This window comes from Coptis chinensis, chromosome 3 (genome assembly GCF_015680905.1).
Source record: "Coptis chinensis isolate HL-2020 chromosome 3, ASM1568090v1, whole genome shotgun sequence".
In the NCBI taxonomy this organism is placed as follows: domain Eukaryota; kingdom Viridiplantae; phylum Streptophyta; class Magnoliopsida; order Ranunculales; family Ranunculaceae; genus Coptis; species Coptis chinensis.
The window spans coordinates 73,736,707-73,748,634 of record NC_141458.1 but is presented as its reverse complement, the minus strand read 5'-3'; positions in this window follow the sequence as shown (position 1 = coordinate 73,748,634).

Genomic DNA, 11,928 nt, shown 5'->3' with positions numbered 1-11,928 from the left:
GCCCACGCCCTCTAGTTTTCTCGGGCCATTTATATATGCTATGTGTGTGTAACAAGAAAATTTTTGGTATTGAAAAAGGAAATGACCCAAAAAATAAAACAAATGGAGTTCACTTGAAGCAAATACACGATAGTACCTCGAGGCGAGGGAGTGTTGCTGCCAAATCTATAAGGAAATCTGATCTCAAATACCTCCTAGAAATCTTCTTAGGATCCATGACAAGTTCACCCCTTCCGAAAACTTCGTGAGCTTGGCTACATATGTTGTATGGAATTTTATAACCATGTGCAAGAGGTAGAACAGATCGGCAATGGTAATGCGGAAACAAGTAACAACAATTCTCAGATTTTAGTCTGTTTTTTCGGACACGAGCTCGTTTTGAGCCCCCAATAGTAGGCAGGTAAAAATACAATGGATCGACAAAAAGAGCTACCAGGCATGAAAAAGGAATACCCGGTTCCATTGCAAGACAAGCTCACGTCAAGTTATAAAATCACCATGCCATGTGCATGATATGCACAAACTAGTGTAAATTTAAACCAAAACTATACTTAAACAATCAAATAAGAGAAAAAGGAAATTGTAATTGTAATCAAGTAATTAAGTACCTCAAATGAAGCTCAGGCATGCATTCAGTTGCCTCACCCTGAAATTGAATTTCTCAAATTAAGAATTTATTCAAACAATTGATACCCAGGGAACTAGTTATGACAACTTGAAATGATAACTCACCAATGATCATAATCATTCAATGCAATCTGAAAAATAAACATAATAGTAAATGTCAACTCTTCAAGAATAAAATTCTGATGTTGTCTGACACAATCTATAATGTATTATTTGGCGCATGAGTAAATGTTTGAGGATGTACTCTAGTGCGCGATCCGGCACCGATCGACCCATCCCCGACTTACCCGGACAAAACTTACTTGAAGGATGGAAGGAAAGGAAGAACTCGACTCCACTTACGCTAAAAATAAGGAAGGCACGGGGAGCCCCGACTTATCGCATGGGATGCCCCCCTCCTTCAGCCGACTTTGACGGTCACCGAATTGTCCCAATGCGTCTCGGCTCGGATAAGATCTCATACCCTGGGTAGTGGAACCTATCTTACAAACAGACTTCACTCCCTCGGCTGTAGAAAAGCCTCGCTTCTCCATTCAGAGAGCCAAGAAGACAAAGATTAAATCACCCTTGCTTTCTTCCCAAGCCAAGGTCTCAATCGACTAGTTTTCTAATTCAGTATTCTGCTCCTATACGTCGTCCTTTCCCAGCCTCGGCTAGACCTTCCGTCTCTATGCTCTTATCCGCAGGATTGGCAAGCCCCATAAAATTCTAAAGACTGCAGAAAGTTAGGAAGCCTTTTTGTGCGACCGTCCAATCTTCGTGGGCTTAACATGGAGGTTTCTACGGCGAGCTACCAAGAGCTCGGACATACGCGAAAGAATTCTAGAAAGAAGTAAGAGGCAGATCCTCAACGAAAAGAGTGGTTGAAATACTACTCAAGGACAAAGGAAAGAGATCGAGACAGATGATTTTGTGGACAGGGAGTACCATGTCACTCCTTAATTATGTTTATCGCCCGGTTTTGTCTCAAGACCAAGCAAGCAAGTTTTCCCACAAGCCATCCGCCGGAGAAACAACAACTACTAGTGTGAAGGCAACACCGACGACAATCGAGCCGACGCGACTGCCTGCTTATCAACTAACGGTCCGAGCAATTAGATCACCTGCCGAAGAGTCAGAGTTGACAATCCTCATCAAGGATGCATCTCAATGGTTAGCGACCGACCGGGCTATCCAAGAAGAATTGCCCAGAGACAACCGTAATTCCCGTCGTTTTATGTCGATCATAATTGAAGGCATTGCTGCAACCCCGCTTGTGGACATCTATGAAACCAATGGACCACTGGGCTAACATAGCTATTTAAGTAGTAAACCAAAAGATCGGGCCACATATCCGGAAGGGCGTTGAACAGATCCGGCAAGCTCTACAGATCCTCTTGAGAAGATATGGACATCCTTCGACTTACACTCTAGGAGATGAGCACACCGATAAGCACTTCGGAGTGCTCATCCGAGCTCATCTTCGGCCGCCCTGCCTTCCGCCGGCATCCGATAGCCCGACAACCACGAAAAGAATACCAATGATCCCGAAGATTCAACATGTCTAGGTGGGAGCTCGGGTGGTATGAGGGAGATTTCTCTCACGACTCACGTAAACCGGATGGTAAGAAATAAGGATAATTTGGGAGGAGAGGCCGGATGATAAGAAGGCGACTTCCCCCCCGCCACTTGTGAAGTGGTCGGGGCTACCGGGGATGCTCAAACTCTTTCTTCTCAACTGTGTTCTTTACACAAAATAACTACCCATCGGGTGCGAAAAGCACTCATCGATATCTAACCACCCTTTCCATAATAGGATTCTTAGGTGCAGTTTTGGGGAGTGTAAGAGTTGGTGGTGGTGGCATCTTTTTCTTAAATTCTGGTGTAGTGATATAGAATGAACTTCTTCATTCATTGACTGTCTTACAACTCATAGCATAATATAGAGATACATGCACCTATACCCTAGTCCCTTTCTCAACCCAAACAATAGAAGCTCGAGTTCAAGAAACGAAATGATTCAAAACCTCTTCCGATAAACCTTTTAAGCTTAAATTGGTGTGGCTCTTATATGATTAAAAGTTTTCAAGAATGGATGGATCACACACCGGACAAAGTGAATCACACAAGTGAACTTACTGGTACTCATGTTTCCATAGTTAAAATGTACCACTAAAGAAATATAAATAAATAAATATGCCATGTGGAGAATTTATTTTGTTTTTAGTTGTGGGAAAGATGTGAAACCCTGGATTCAAATTCTATGTGGATGGTGTGGGTGGGGGCTAAAAGTCGTGATTTATATATAAACTGTTTTTTCTCTCCCTTTTTGCATTTGTCCAAATTTTAGGAGATCCAAAACCTTGCTTTGTATCGGTGTACTTGTGGACTAGAGAAGAAGAGGCCGAAATGTATGTATGGTCATAATCCATGATCAAACTAATTAGTTGTTGAACTTAACCTAATAATACTACATGAACCATGTGCCATTGAAGACAAATACCTAATTAATGCAACCGCTAGATCATGGTACTCATATAAAAAACGGAAAGATCATGTTTGTCGCCTCATATTAGTCTCACTAATCTTTTCATCGTTTCTTGATTAATCCAAAGTTCTTATTAATAGCAAAAGTACGTAAGACAAAATCTAACAAGACTTCAGGGAGGACTCTGCTCCAAACTAGAGGCTAAAAAGCAGGGACGCTTTTGGCACAATGGAACCCCTAGACCCTAGTATAGGATATCTCCGCTGCTATCTTGTTTGACATATCTGTTAAAGGGAGTCAGGGTTTTCAAAAGATATCGCGCTATGGTCATGCATGGTGTTGGTGGTGTATTGGTGTTACTAGCTAGTGACAGAGTCATAAGATTGATAATGTGTTAGAATAATACGAATTTATTTCGCAGCTATATCCGTGCAAAAGAAATAAAACTTAGGAATGAAAATCGCCGCTATGCCCCATCTGCGGCCGGTAATGAAACTATATCATTTTTTTTTCAACTATATCATTCTACTATGCATAAAATAAGTTTGGCTAACTGACATCCATGGCCCAAGTATGCAATGATTATGAGAAGAAATAAAATGAAGCAAGAGAATTTCATTCAATGCCTTTTAAGAAATCAACAAAAACCGATGCAAAAGGGATCGCGATGACTAGTACATGAGGCATTGTATCTAGTGTAAAGCGAGAATATCTAATGGTATGATAAGGTTTGTCATTACCTCTCAAATAGTCCAAGCTTCAAAATCACATCCGCTAAATTAGAGTTTGCCTTTCCCACAAGTTGAAAAAGTTTTTTCCTTTTCATTGTAAATGTACTGGTTTTCTCCATTCCATCGATCTAAGCAGAAATCAATTTGTGAGTGTTGATAAAGTTCAAGTTAGTCTGCCTTCACAATTAAATATGATTAAATAGGTACCGAAAGAGCAATACTTTGACCAAGAACGCCGCCAATGATAATCTAATTCCGTCGATATCTAGATGCAAATTTCCCACCTTATGGTGTAGACTTCAAAGATTCACTAACGGCAAAACAAATTGCAGATATCAATCGGTAAATATTCATTACTCAGTAAAAACGAGAATCAGTTTATTGGTTACTTTCAATTGTAAACATAAACACTTGTAATAAAAACAAATATTTCCCTTATTGAAGCTTCATGCAGAATAAGTTAATCCTTGTCTCTGTTACAGCTCAACTGCTAGGGTGATAATATCTTCCTCATTTTCATCCGCAGCCTACCAACTTCATCATTTTCATCTGCAGCCTCATTTTCATCTGCAGCCTACCAACTTCTAAATGAAAAGGGTGATAATATGTTCTTGCTCGTTTACTTTAAAGATACACTCTTTCTCAGTCATATGATATTCCTACTTACAACTAGAAACAATAGAGTTTCTGCAAGGATGATCCAACTCTAGATACAACCCTAGCGCATATTACCATTGAACTATCCCACTTACTAATGAGGCTTCAACAAAGTTTCAAACTTTGTAATCTATGTAACCAGAAAAAACATTGTACTTATAAGCTTGTTTCATCCATTTCGTATTTTAAGGAAAAAAAAACAAAGTTCATTTGTGTTAAGAACTGGGTAGTATACTTACAAAACCCACACACAATTCAATCCAGCCAGAAAATAAAATAATAGGCAGCAATAGTAAATATTAGAACAAAGAGATTGGTTTCTGCATTTTAAATAATGAAGAAACCGTAGGCAATCTTACTAACATAAGAAATTGAGCAAATTATAAAAAAAAGAAAAACAATTGTGATAGAGAAAATTAATATCATCAGAGAGACCACAAAAAGTTGTTTCCTGAGATACTAATAACTCAATACACAAAAACACTTCCTCCTCCCCTTTATTCTTATTCTTAACCACAAAGCAAGTGGCATACTACTACTTTATTCAAATATACTAATTCCATTAAAAATGTCAATACCGAAAACAAGAAAAACATATTGCAACAAGAAAACAATGTTGTTTAACACTAAAAATCAAACTAATAAACATAAAAAAGGCATCTTTACTAAAAATAAATCGTTACCCGAGAAAGCGAGAAGGTAGATGAGATTTTGCGAAGCAAAGTGAAGCAGAGAAACAAACCAATGTTGCTTGAAAACAAGTGGTGTGAGTGAATTGAAGTCGAACTTTGACTTGCAAAGTTAAGATTTTTTTTCTCCATAGATCCAATATTATTGCTACACCCGACATTATTCTTTATTAATTATTATTAATTTATTCAAACAAGAAAGATGAAAAAGCTCACTCTTCCTTCTTTTTATTTGGTTGATCCTAAAAACTCGATGGAAATACATTCGAAACCGGGTTGAACAATTCTGACATTAAGCAAAATTGAAACTTGTTGAAAGAGATAGCGATGGTTACCAAAGCTTCAGAGAGATGCAGCTCTATCTCTTGCCGATCTTGAGACAGAGAGGTAAAGCTCTTGCACTTCCACCGTCCCACCTAAAGCTTCACTCTTGCCGCTTTGTTTTAGTTTTGGCCTTCCGGGTTTAGTGCAAATATTAGGCCGGGCTTAGTGCAAATATTGGGCGGCTTGTGAGAAATAGGGGAACCAACTTCAAAAAGTTAACGACACTTTGTCTCGTCTAAATAAATATGGGACAAAAAGCAAAGTCCTTTTGCCAACATAATGAACTAATACGACGGGCACAAAACGATTTAAGACGGTATTGCTCGTACTTTATTGAAGACGGAAAAAATAGTCCTAAGGGTGCGTCCTTTTTCTTAAATTCTGGTGTAGTGTATACTTACATTTTAACCTTTATTGACAACAAAGTTACTTGTTTATTTATTTTCTTGTTTCTATTTAGGTACTGCAGTCTATTCTACAATGTCCAGTCATTTAAGGCCACTTATGCTGGTTTTATATATCCTTTTGATAATGATGAAGACTGTGACAAGATGAATGTTGCACTTCTTTTATGTTTGAAGTTCATTTTCTTTCATTGTACTTTGCTAATAGTGATTGTCATGAATGTCATTTAATAGGTCCAATTTGCTGATAAGGTACTACCTCCACCACTTGAGAGAAAATCAGGAAGTCCTAGAAAACAAAGAATTAGGGATGTAGATGAGGAAAGACCATCCAAGAAGATGGTCTGTAAGTTATGCCATGTACCAGACCATAACAAGAGGACGCGACATGTTCAATGAGAGAAAAAGCTGGAACTAAGGGAATGTCAAAAGCACAAAAAATACAAAGGAGAGGAGAAGGTGAGTGTGAAGATGAGGTTAATATGCAGCAACAAACATATGAACAAGTGAACTCTTAGGAAAATGTGCAAGTGAGCTCTTAGGCAAATGTGCAGTCTCATGAACAAGTGAACAACTCTCAGCCAAATATGGATGAGGTACCTAGTCAGGGTAATGTGGAACATATACCAAGGGCTGGTAGAAGGAGCAAGGGTGGTAGAGGCAGCAGGGGTGGTAGAAGGGGTAAGGGTAGTGGTAGGGGAATGACTTATTGGTTAGGAGAAGACACACTAGCAAGCTCAAGCCGAGCAACACCACCCCCTCCATTAAATGAAACGCAGTAGTAAGTAGTCATATTGAAGGTATTAACCCTTCATTTTTCAATATATATTTGTTTTTTGCTTTTATTTTAGAGTGTTATTTAATATTGTCAATATTGTCCTTATTTCAAGGTTTCTCCATGCATGTGTTTTCAATTGTACCATTATCTTTTAATGTATACATTTATTTTTGGGGAACAAGCCCAGTTTGATTGTGTACCTCTGACCTTAACTGTTGTTGTTTTACTTTTGACCAACTATTTAATGTCTTAAATGTCATGAAGTTGTTAGTTCCTATACATTTTCCTATAAAAGCAACACATACACATCACACTTCAGATATCTCTCTCACAAATCTCATATCAAATGGGGAAAGATAAGGGGAAGAATAAGGACAAGGGGAAGAATAAGGATAAAGGTTATGAATATCCACCTCATCTAATGAGTGCAGTTAGATTTGGATATAACAATTATCCTAGAGATGTAGTTTTGGCTGCCAGAGCATATGTAGATGAGCATGGTCATGATGTCTCATATGAAGAAGTCGAGGCTTATATCATGGAGTTGTTGGACAATCAAGAAAAGCAAAAGGTGGTTGTTGAACTGCCTGTAGAAGTTCTTGAAGATTGGGAGAGGGACTGTTTGGAGGAGTTGGGGGTGGTGTGGTTATGTGGATGAGTAATTTACCATCTCGAAACCAAAAGCTGGTAAAAATAAGAAGGCTATTGGAGAAGGCAGTTCAAAACAAGCATAACCTACGGGGGAAGTCAAGCACAACCAAAGATGGATGTACAAGCTTTAATGTGTCTAGCAGAGTTTCAAGCTCTACAACTTGACCTAAAGAAAAAGTGAAAGAAGTGATTTTGTTTTATGTTTTGTACATACTACCTGTTTTCAGTGATTTGGTTCTAAATCATTTTTTGTTTTGTTTTTCTTCTTTGTTTCTGTAGGGGAAGTAATGACTGAGTGTTTCTACAACAATAATATTTTGTCTTTTGTGGGACACCTAATAGTTTATTTTGTTGCCTTTAGTGGTGCTAGGTGGTCTTTTGTGGATGGCTGTAATGACACCTAATAGTTTATTTTGTCGCCTTTAATGGATGCTAGCTTTTGGTTAGTTAGGTTATGTAATGACTCAATTTATGGTGTATTTGTAGTCTATGTAATGGATGATGTTCCGTTTTATCTATTGAATCATTTTGTGGTATCAAATGACTACATTTTATATACCCTTTATGTTAGGGTCTATATGGAATGACTGCAGACACATAACAACTTCAATATCTGCTTAGATAACTTAAACTTCATTACATAGCAAAGCATTACATCTTTCTTACAGGGCATAACAATCCTTCACACACTAGCTAACATTATTGGCACAACCATTATGTAGATGACATCCCTTGCACAGGCTGCATACTTCACACAACTCCAGATCTTCTTTGCACATCTTATAAACTTCGTTCTCAACCTTTCAATCAAAGTAGAACCACTCCATAACTAAGCATTTGTCAAAAGAGCGCTTCAAATATTTGTATTCTAGAAATTCATGTTCTCCATTATTAACATGACCAAATACCACTTTCATAAAGGCATAGCAACAAGCACGAGGGCAATGCATCCCAAAATACTTACATGTATGAGCATAATGCCCAACTTCAAAGCATAATTGACAAACCTACAAAACAAACAAACAAAAAAAAAATGAAATGTAGTCATTCTATTTAAATAAACTTTTGTTTTTGGCCGCTCTTTCTGGAAAACTTTCAAGCTTTTGGCCCCTCCTTCCACTAATGGACAGTGGGATACTACTCGAAGAGAGTACAAACCTTTGGTGCACCAATGATGACAACTTGACTACCACCCATTGTATCTTTACTTTGGAGTAAGAAATGAACAAAAAGTCTCAACCAATTATTCCAGTACTAATAGATTAACCAGTATAGCCGTTAGGAGCAACATTCAAAGCTCCAACGGCTCATTATCAGTAACCGTTGGATGCCAACCATAATATTTTGACACGTGTCAATTTTATTTGCTTTCAAAAAATGGGTACGTGTGTCACATGTGAGGGGTATTTATGCCATTAGGAAAATATGAGGAGGAAAACATAAGTGGAGTCAAAGTTGACTGATTCAACTTACATAATTGGGGCCAAAAATGAATAAAGCAACTTAGGAGAGCCAAACGCTAATTTCCTTATATAAAGTGGGGCCAAAAGCTAAATAACCTTATATAAGTTCTAGTATATATATGGTTTAGTCCCACATTGAGTAGGTAGTAGTGTTAGCATGTGTTCACTCCTTATTAGCAGTTGCTGCTAGTGCAAAAGAAGAAGACAAAAAGAGGTAATAACATATTGCATCATAATTGTCACTTGGGGATTAGCATTGGAAACTTTGTTGTTAAGCATCCAATTCTCTTTTGTGAACTACAACTACATAAGGGGATTAGCATTAGAAACTTTGTTGTTACTTGATATATACACATATATAATCATTTAATTCAGACCCTTGCATATGTAATATTAGTAGTGAAAGATCTATTACTGCAGAGATGTTATGAGGTATTGGTGCTTACTAAGAAGGTAAAGATAATAAGGAGAAGAAAGATGAAAAAATAACAAGATGGCAAAGACGAAGAAAATGGACACGGCCAAAGCAGCAGCCATGGTGGGAACACAAAAGGTAAAGAATAGGACATCAATAGGTATCAAATGGATCAAGACCCAATGCCAAATCTATACACATGATAAAAAGGCAACTCGGTCTCGTACATAAGTCATCTCACGAAGCACGCACATGATGGAAACCAACAAGCACCTACTTCATTTTTTTTTAATTTAATCACCTTTAAATGGAAACCAGTACCAATTCAAACCACTTCATTTACATGGTACGTAACAACAAAAACCAATGAAAGCTTTTCTATACCAATAACTTGACACATATATAGCACATTTAAACAAAATATATTGAACAAATATGAAACAAGGAGAATCATACACAAAATTTAGTAATGAACTACCAAACATCCAAAGGTCAACCAAAGAACCAATAATACACAAAAACAATTACCATAAATCATTCATACTTATAAATTAATGAGAACATCACTAAGAAGTTTATTAGAATCTGAAACACTGCGGGGATTGTATACAGAAACAATGGCGAGAACCTTAATTCCTATAGATAAACAATAAAAAGGTAAATATATTTTCGTCTCTTCTTGTTAATTAGATTGTTAGTTCACAAGTAACTTAACACCTCTTGAGGGTTTCCTTAAAAGAATTGGTAAATCAAGTCTCTCTTATCTTATTTTATTCCATATTTTGTTGCATCGTCCTTTTGACATGCCTAAGATGCATTATGGAAATCAAGTTATTTGTATGATGCTTAAGTATACTATTTTAAAATATATGTCTATGTAAAAAATCCACAACAACTCAATTCAGGCAATAAGATCAGCTAAAAATTGTATATCTCATCAGTAAAAGCCATCCCAAACTAAAGTTTTAGTCATGCACAATCTTAACAACAAAGTGAGACTCATTCTTTAACGACAATAACAAGGAAAATTTTCACAGATTAATTACCTTAATTACTCAATGAACAATTGGAATTTACTACCGCACACACGATAAAGTACACAGAACAACATAGTTAGACAAAGAACAAAAAACAAGACATAACTAGTTATCGAAGATGAAGAAAATTTGCAAAGCAAAAGGCAATTGTCAAAGGATATTTTGACAACCATCCACATGATCAAACAAATACGATTTCTAATAATAAACCCAGATAAAATCATATATATAGCGTTTTAACGACTAGTTAGCTGGTGATTAATACAAAGTAAGATAGTCTTAATGCAACCTTCCAACTCTACCCGTCTTTTTCTTTTCTCTAGGTCAGAGGTAATCGAGACTATTACATAATTATTATCTTGTATTGTAACTAAAAGAAGCTTAAAGAGTGTTGGTTGTATTTTAAAAAGTCTATATAGTGCAGATAAAAAGGGTAAGCTAACAACCAATATGAATGTGAACGTTCACAAAAAAACTAATTAGCTTATCCAATCTCAGAAGGATCTTAGATTACTAAGGTTTTAAGAAAAAAAATATATGGTTTACAATGTTTTAAGCAAGCAACATAGTTGATTTACAGAATCAATGAATTTAGCATACAAAATAAAAAATAACCACTTGTTGCTTTCAAGCCTTTTAGATGAGTGTGGAAGTAGTTCTAGTCAACTCTTCTAGATAAAAGCTAGTTCTTAGTTAATTCATCTAGATAAAAGCTTGTAATCAAGTACCATAGTTAATTTGCCCAAATTTTTTATTTTAACAAAGAAATAAAAAGTAAGAAATATCTCCTTGTTGGTACAGCTCAAGTAATTAAAGTTGACTTTGTGCATCTTACTAACAGAAATTATGAAAGTTTGTACATTAGACACTGGTAATAGTGTCCTCGTTCATTTAAAACCCCAGCTCACACCAATTATCAGGCAAAACAATCCACACCCCAGTTCACACCAATTATCGGGCAAAGAGAGGAAAATTGTAAATAAACAAGGGGGTAAGAGATAATGGAGTACGAAATAGAATAAACCACTACAAAATATTCGAGCTTTGACAATGAAAACTTCAAACTTCAATTCGTTTAAAGATTGTAACTTTAATTCCAGAATTAAAAAAAAAATGGAGCTTGAAACATATAAGTGACGAGACTATCTCAATTTAAAGGGCACTACCAATCAGAATCGATAATCAAAGGAAGCTTTGACGTTGCCGATTCACCAAATTTAAGCTAAAACAAGACCAATGGTCTAAGAATGGATGAAATCAGTAAGAAAAAAGAAAAGAACAAACATTACAATGAAAAACAAGTTTGAAGAAGAAGAAGAAGAGATTAGATTAAAATACCCTAACATATTTTGTGGTACGCTCTGTGTCAGTCGATGAAGAATGATTTTTTTTTTTTTTTTTTTTTTGGTAGTTTGTTTTTTAGGGTTTGTTTTGGTTTCCCAAATTTTTAGCGGCAAGGTCTTTTAGAATTTTAGTGGACCGCAAAAACTATTTCCAACGAAAATGATCTCGCCTGATAATAAACACTTCATGGCCTTACGTGACACCAATTGGCACTGCAATTACTATGGTACATTAAAAAAAAAAATGGACCAAAAAATATAAAACTTATTAAAGACGCCAAGAGCGTTGCTAAATCCAAAATACCATTTTGCAACCATTGTGGCGTAGCTAGTGCTCAATTT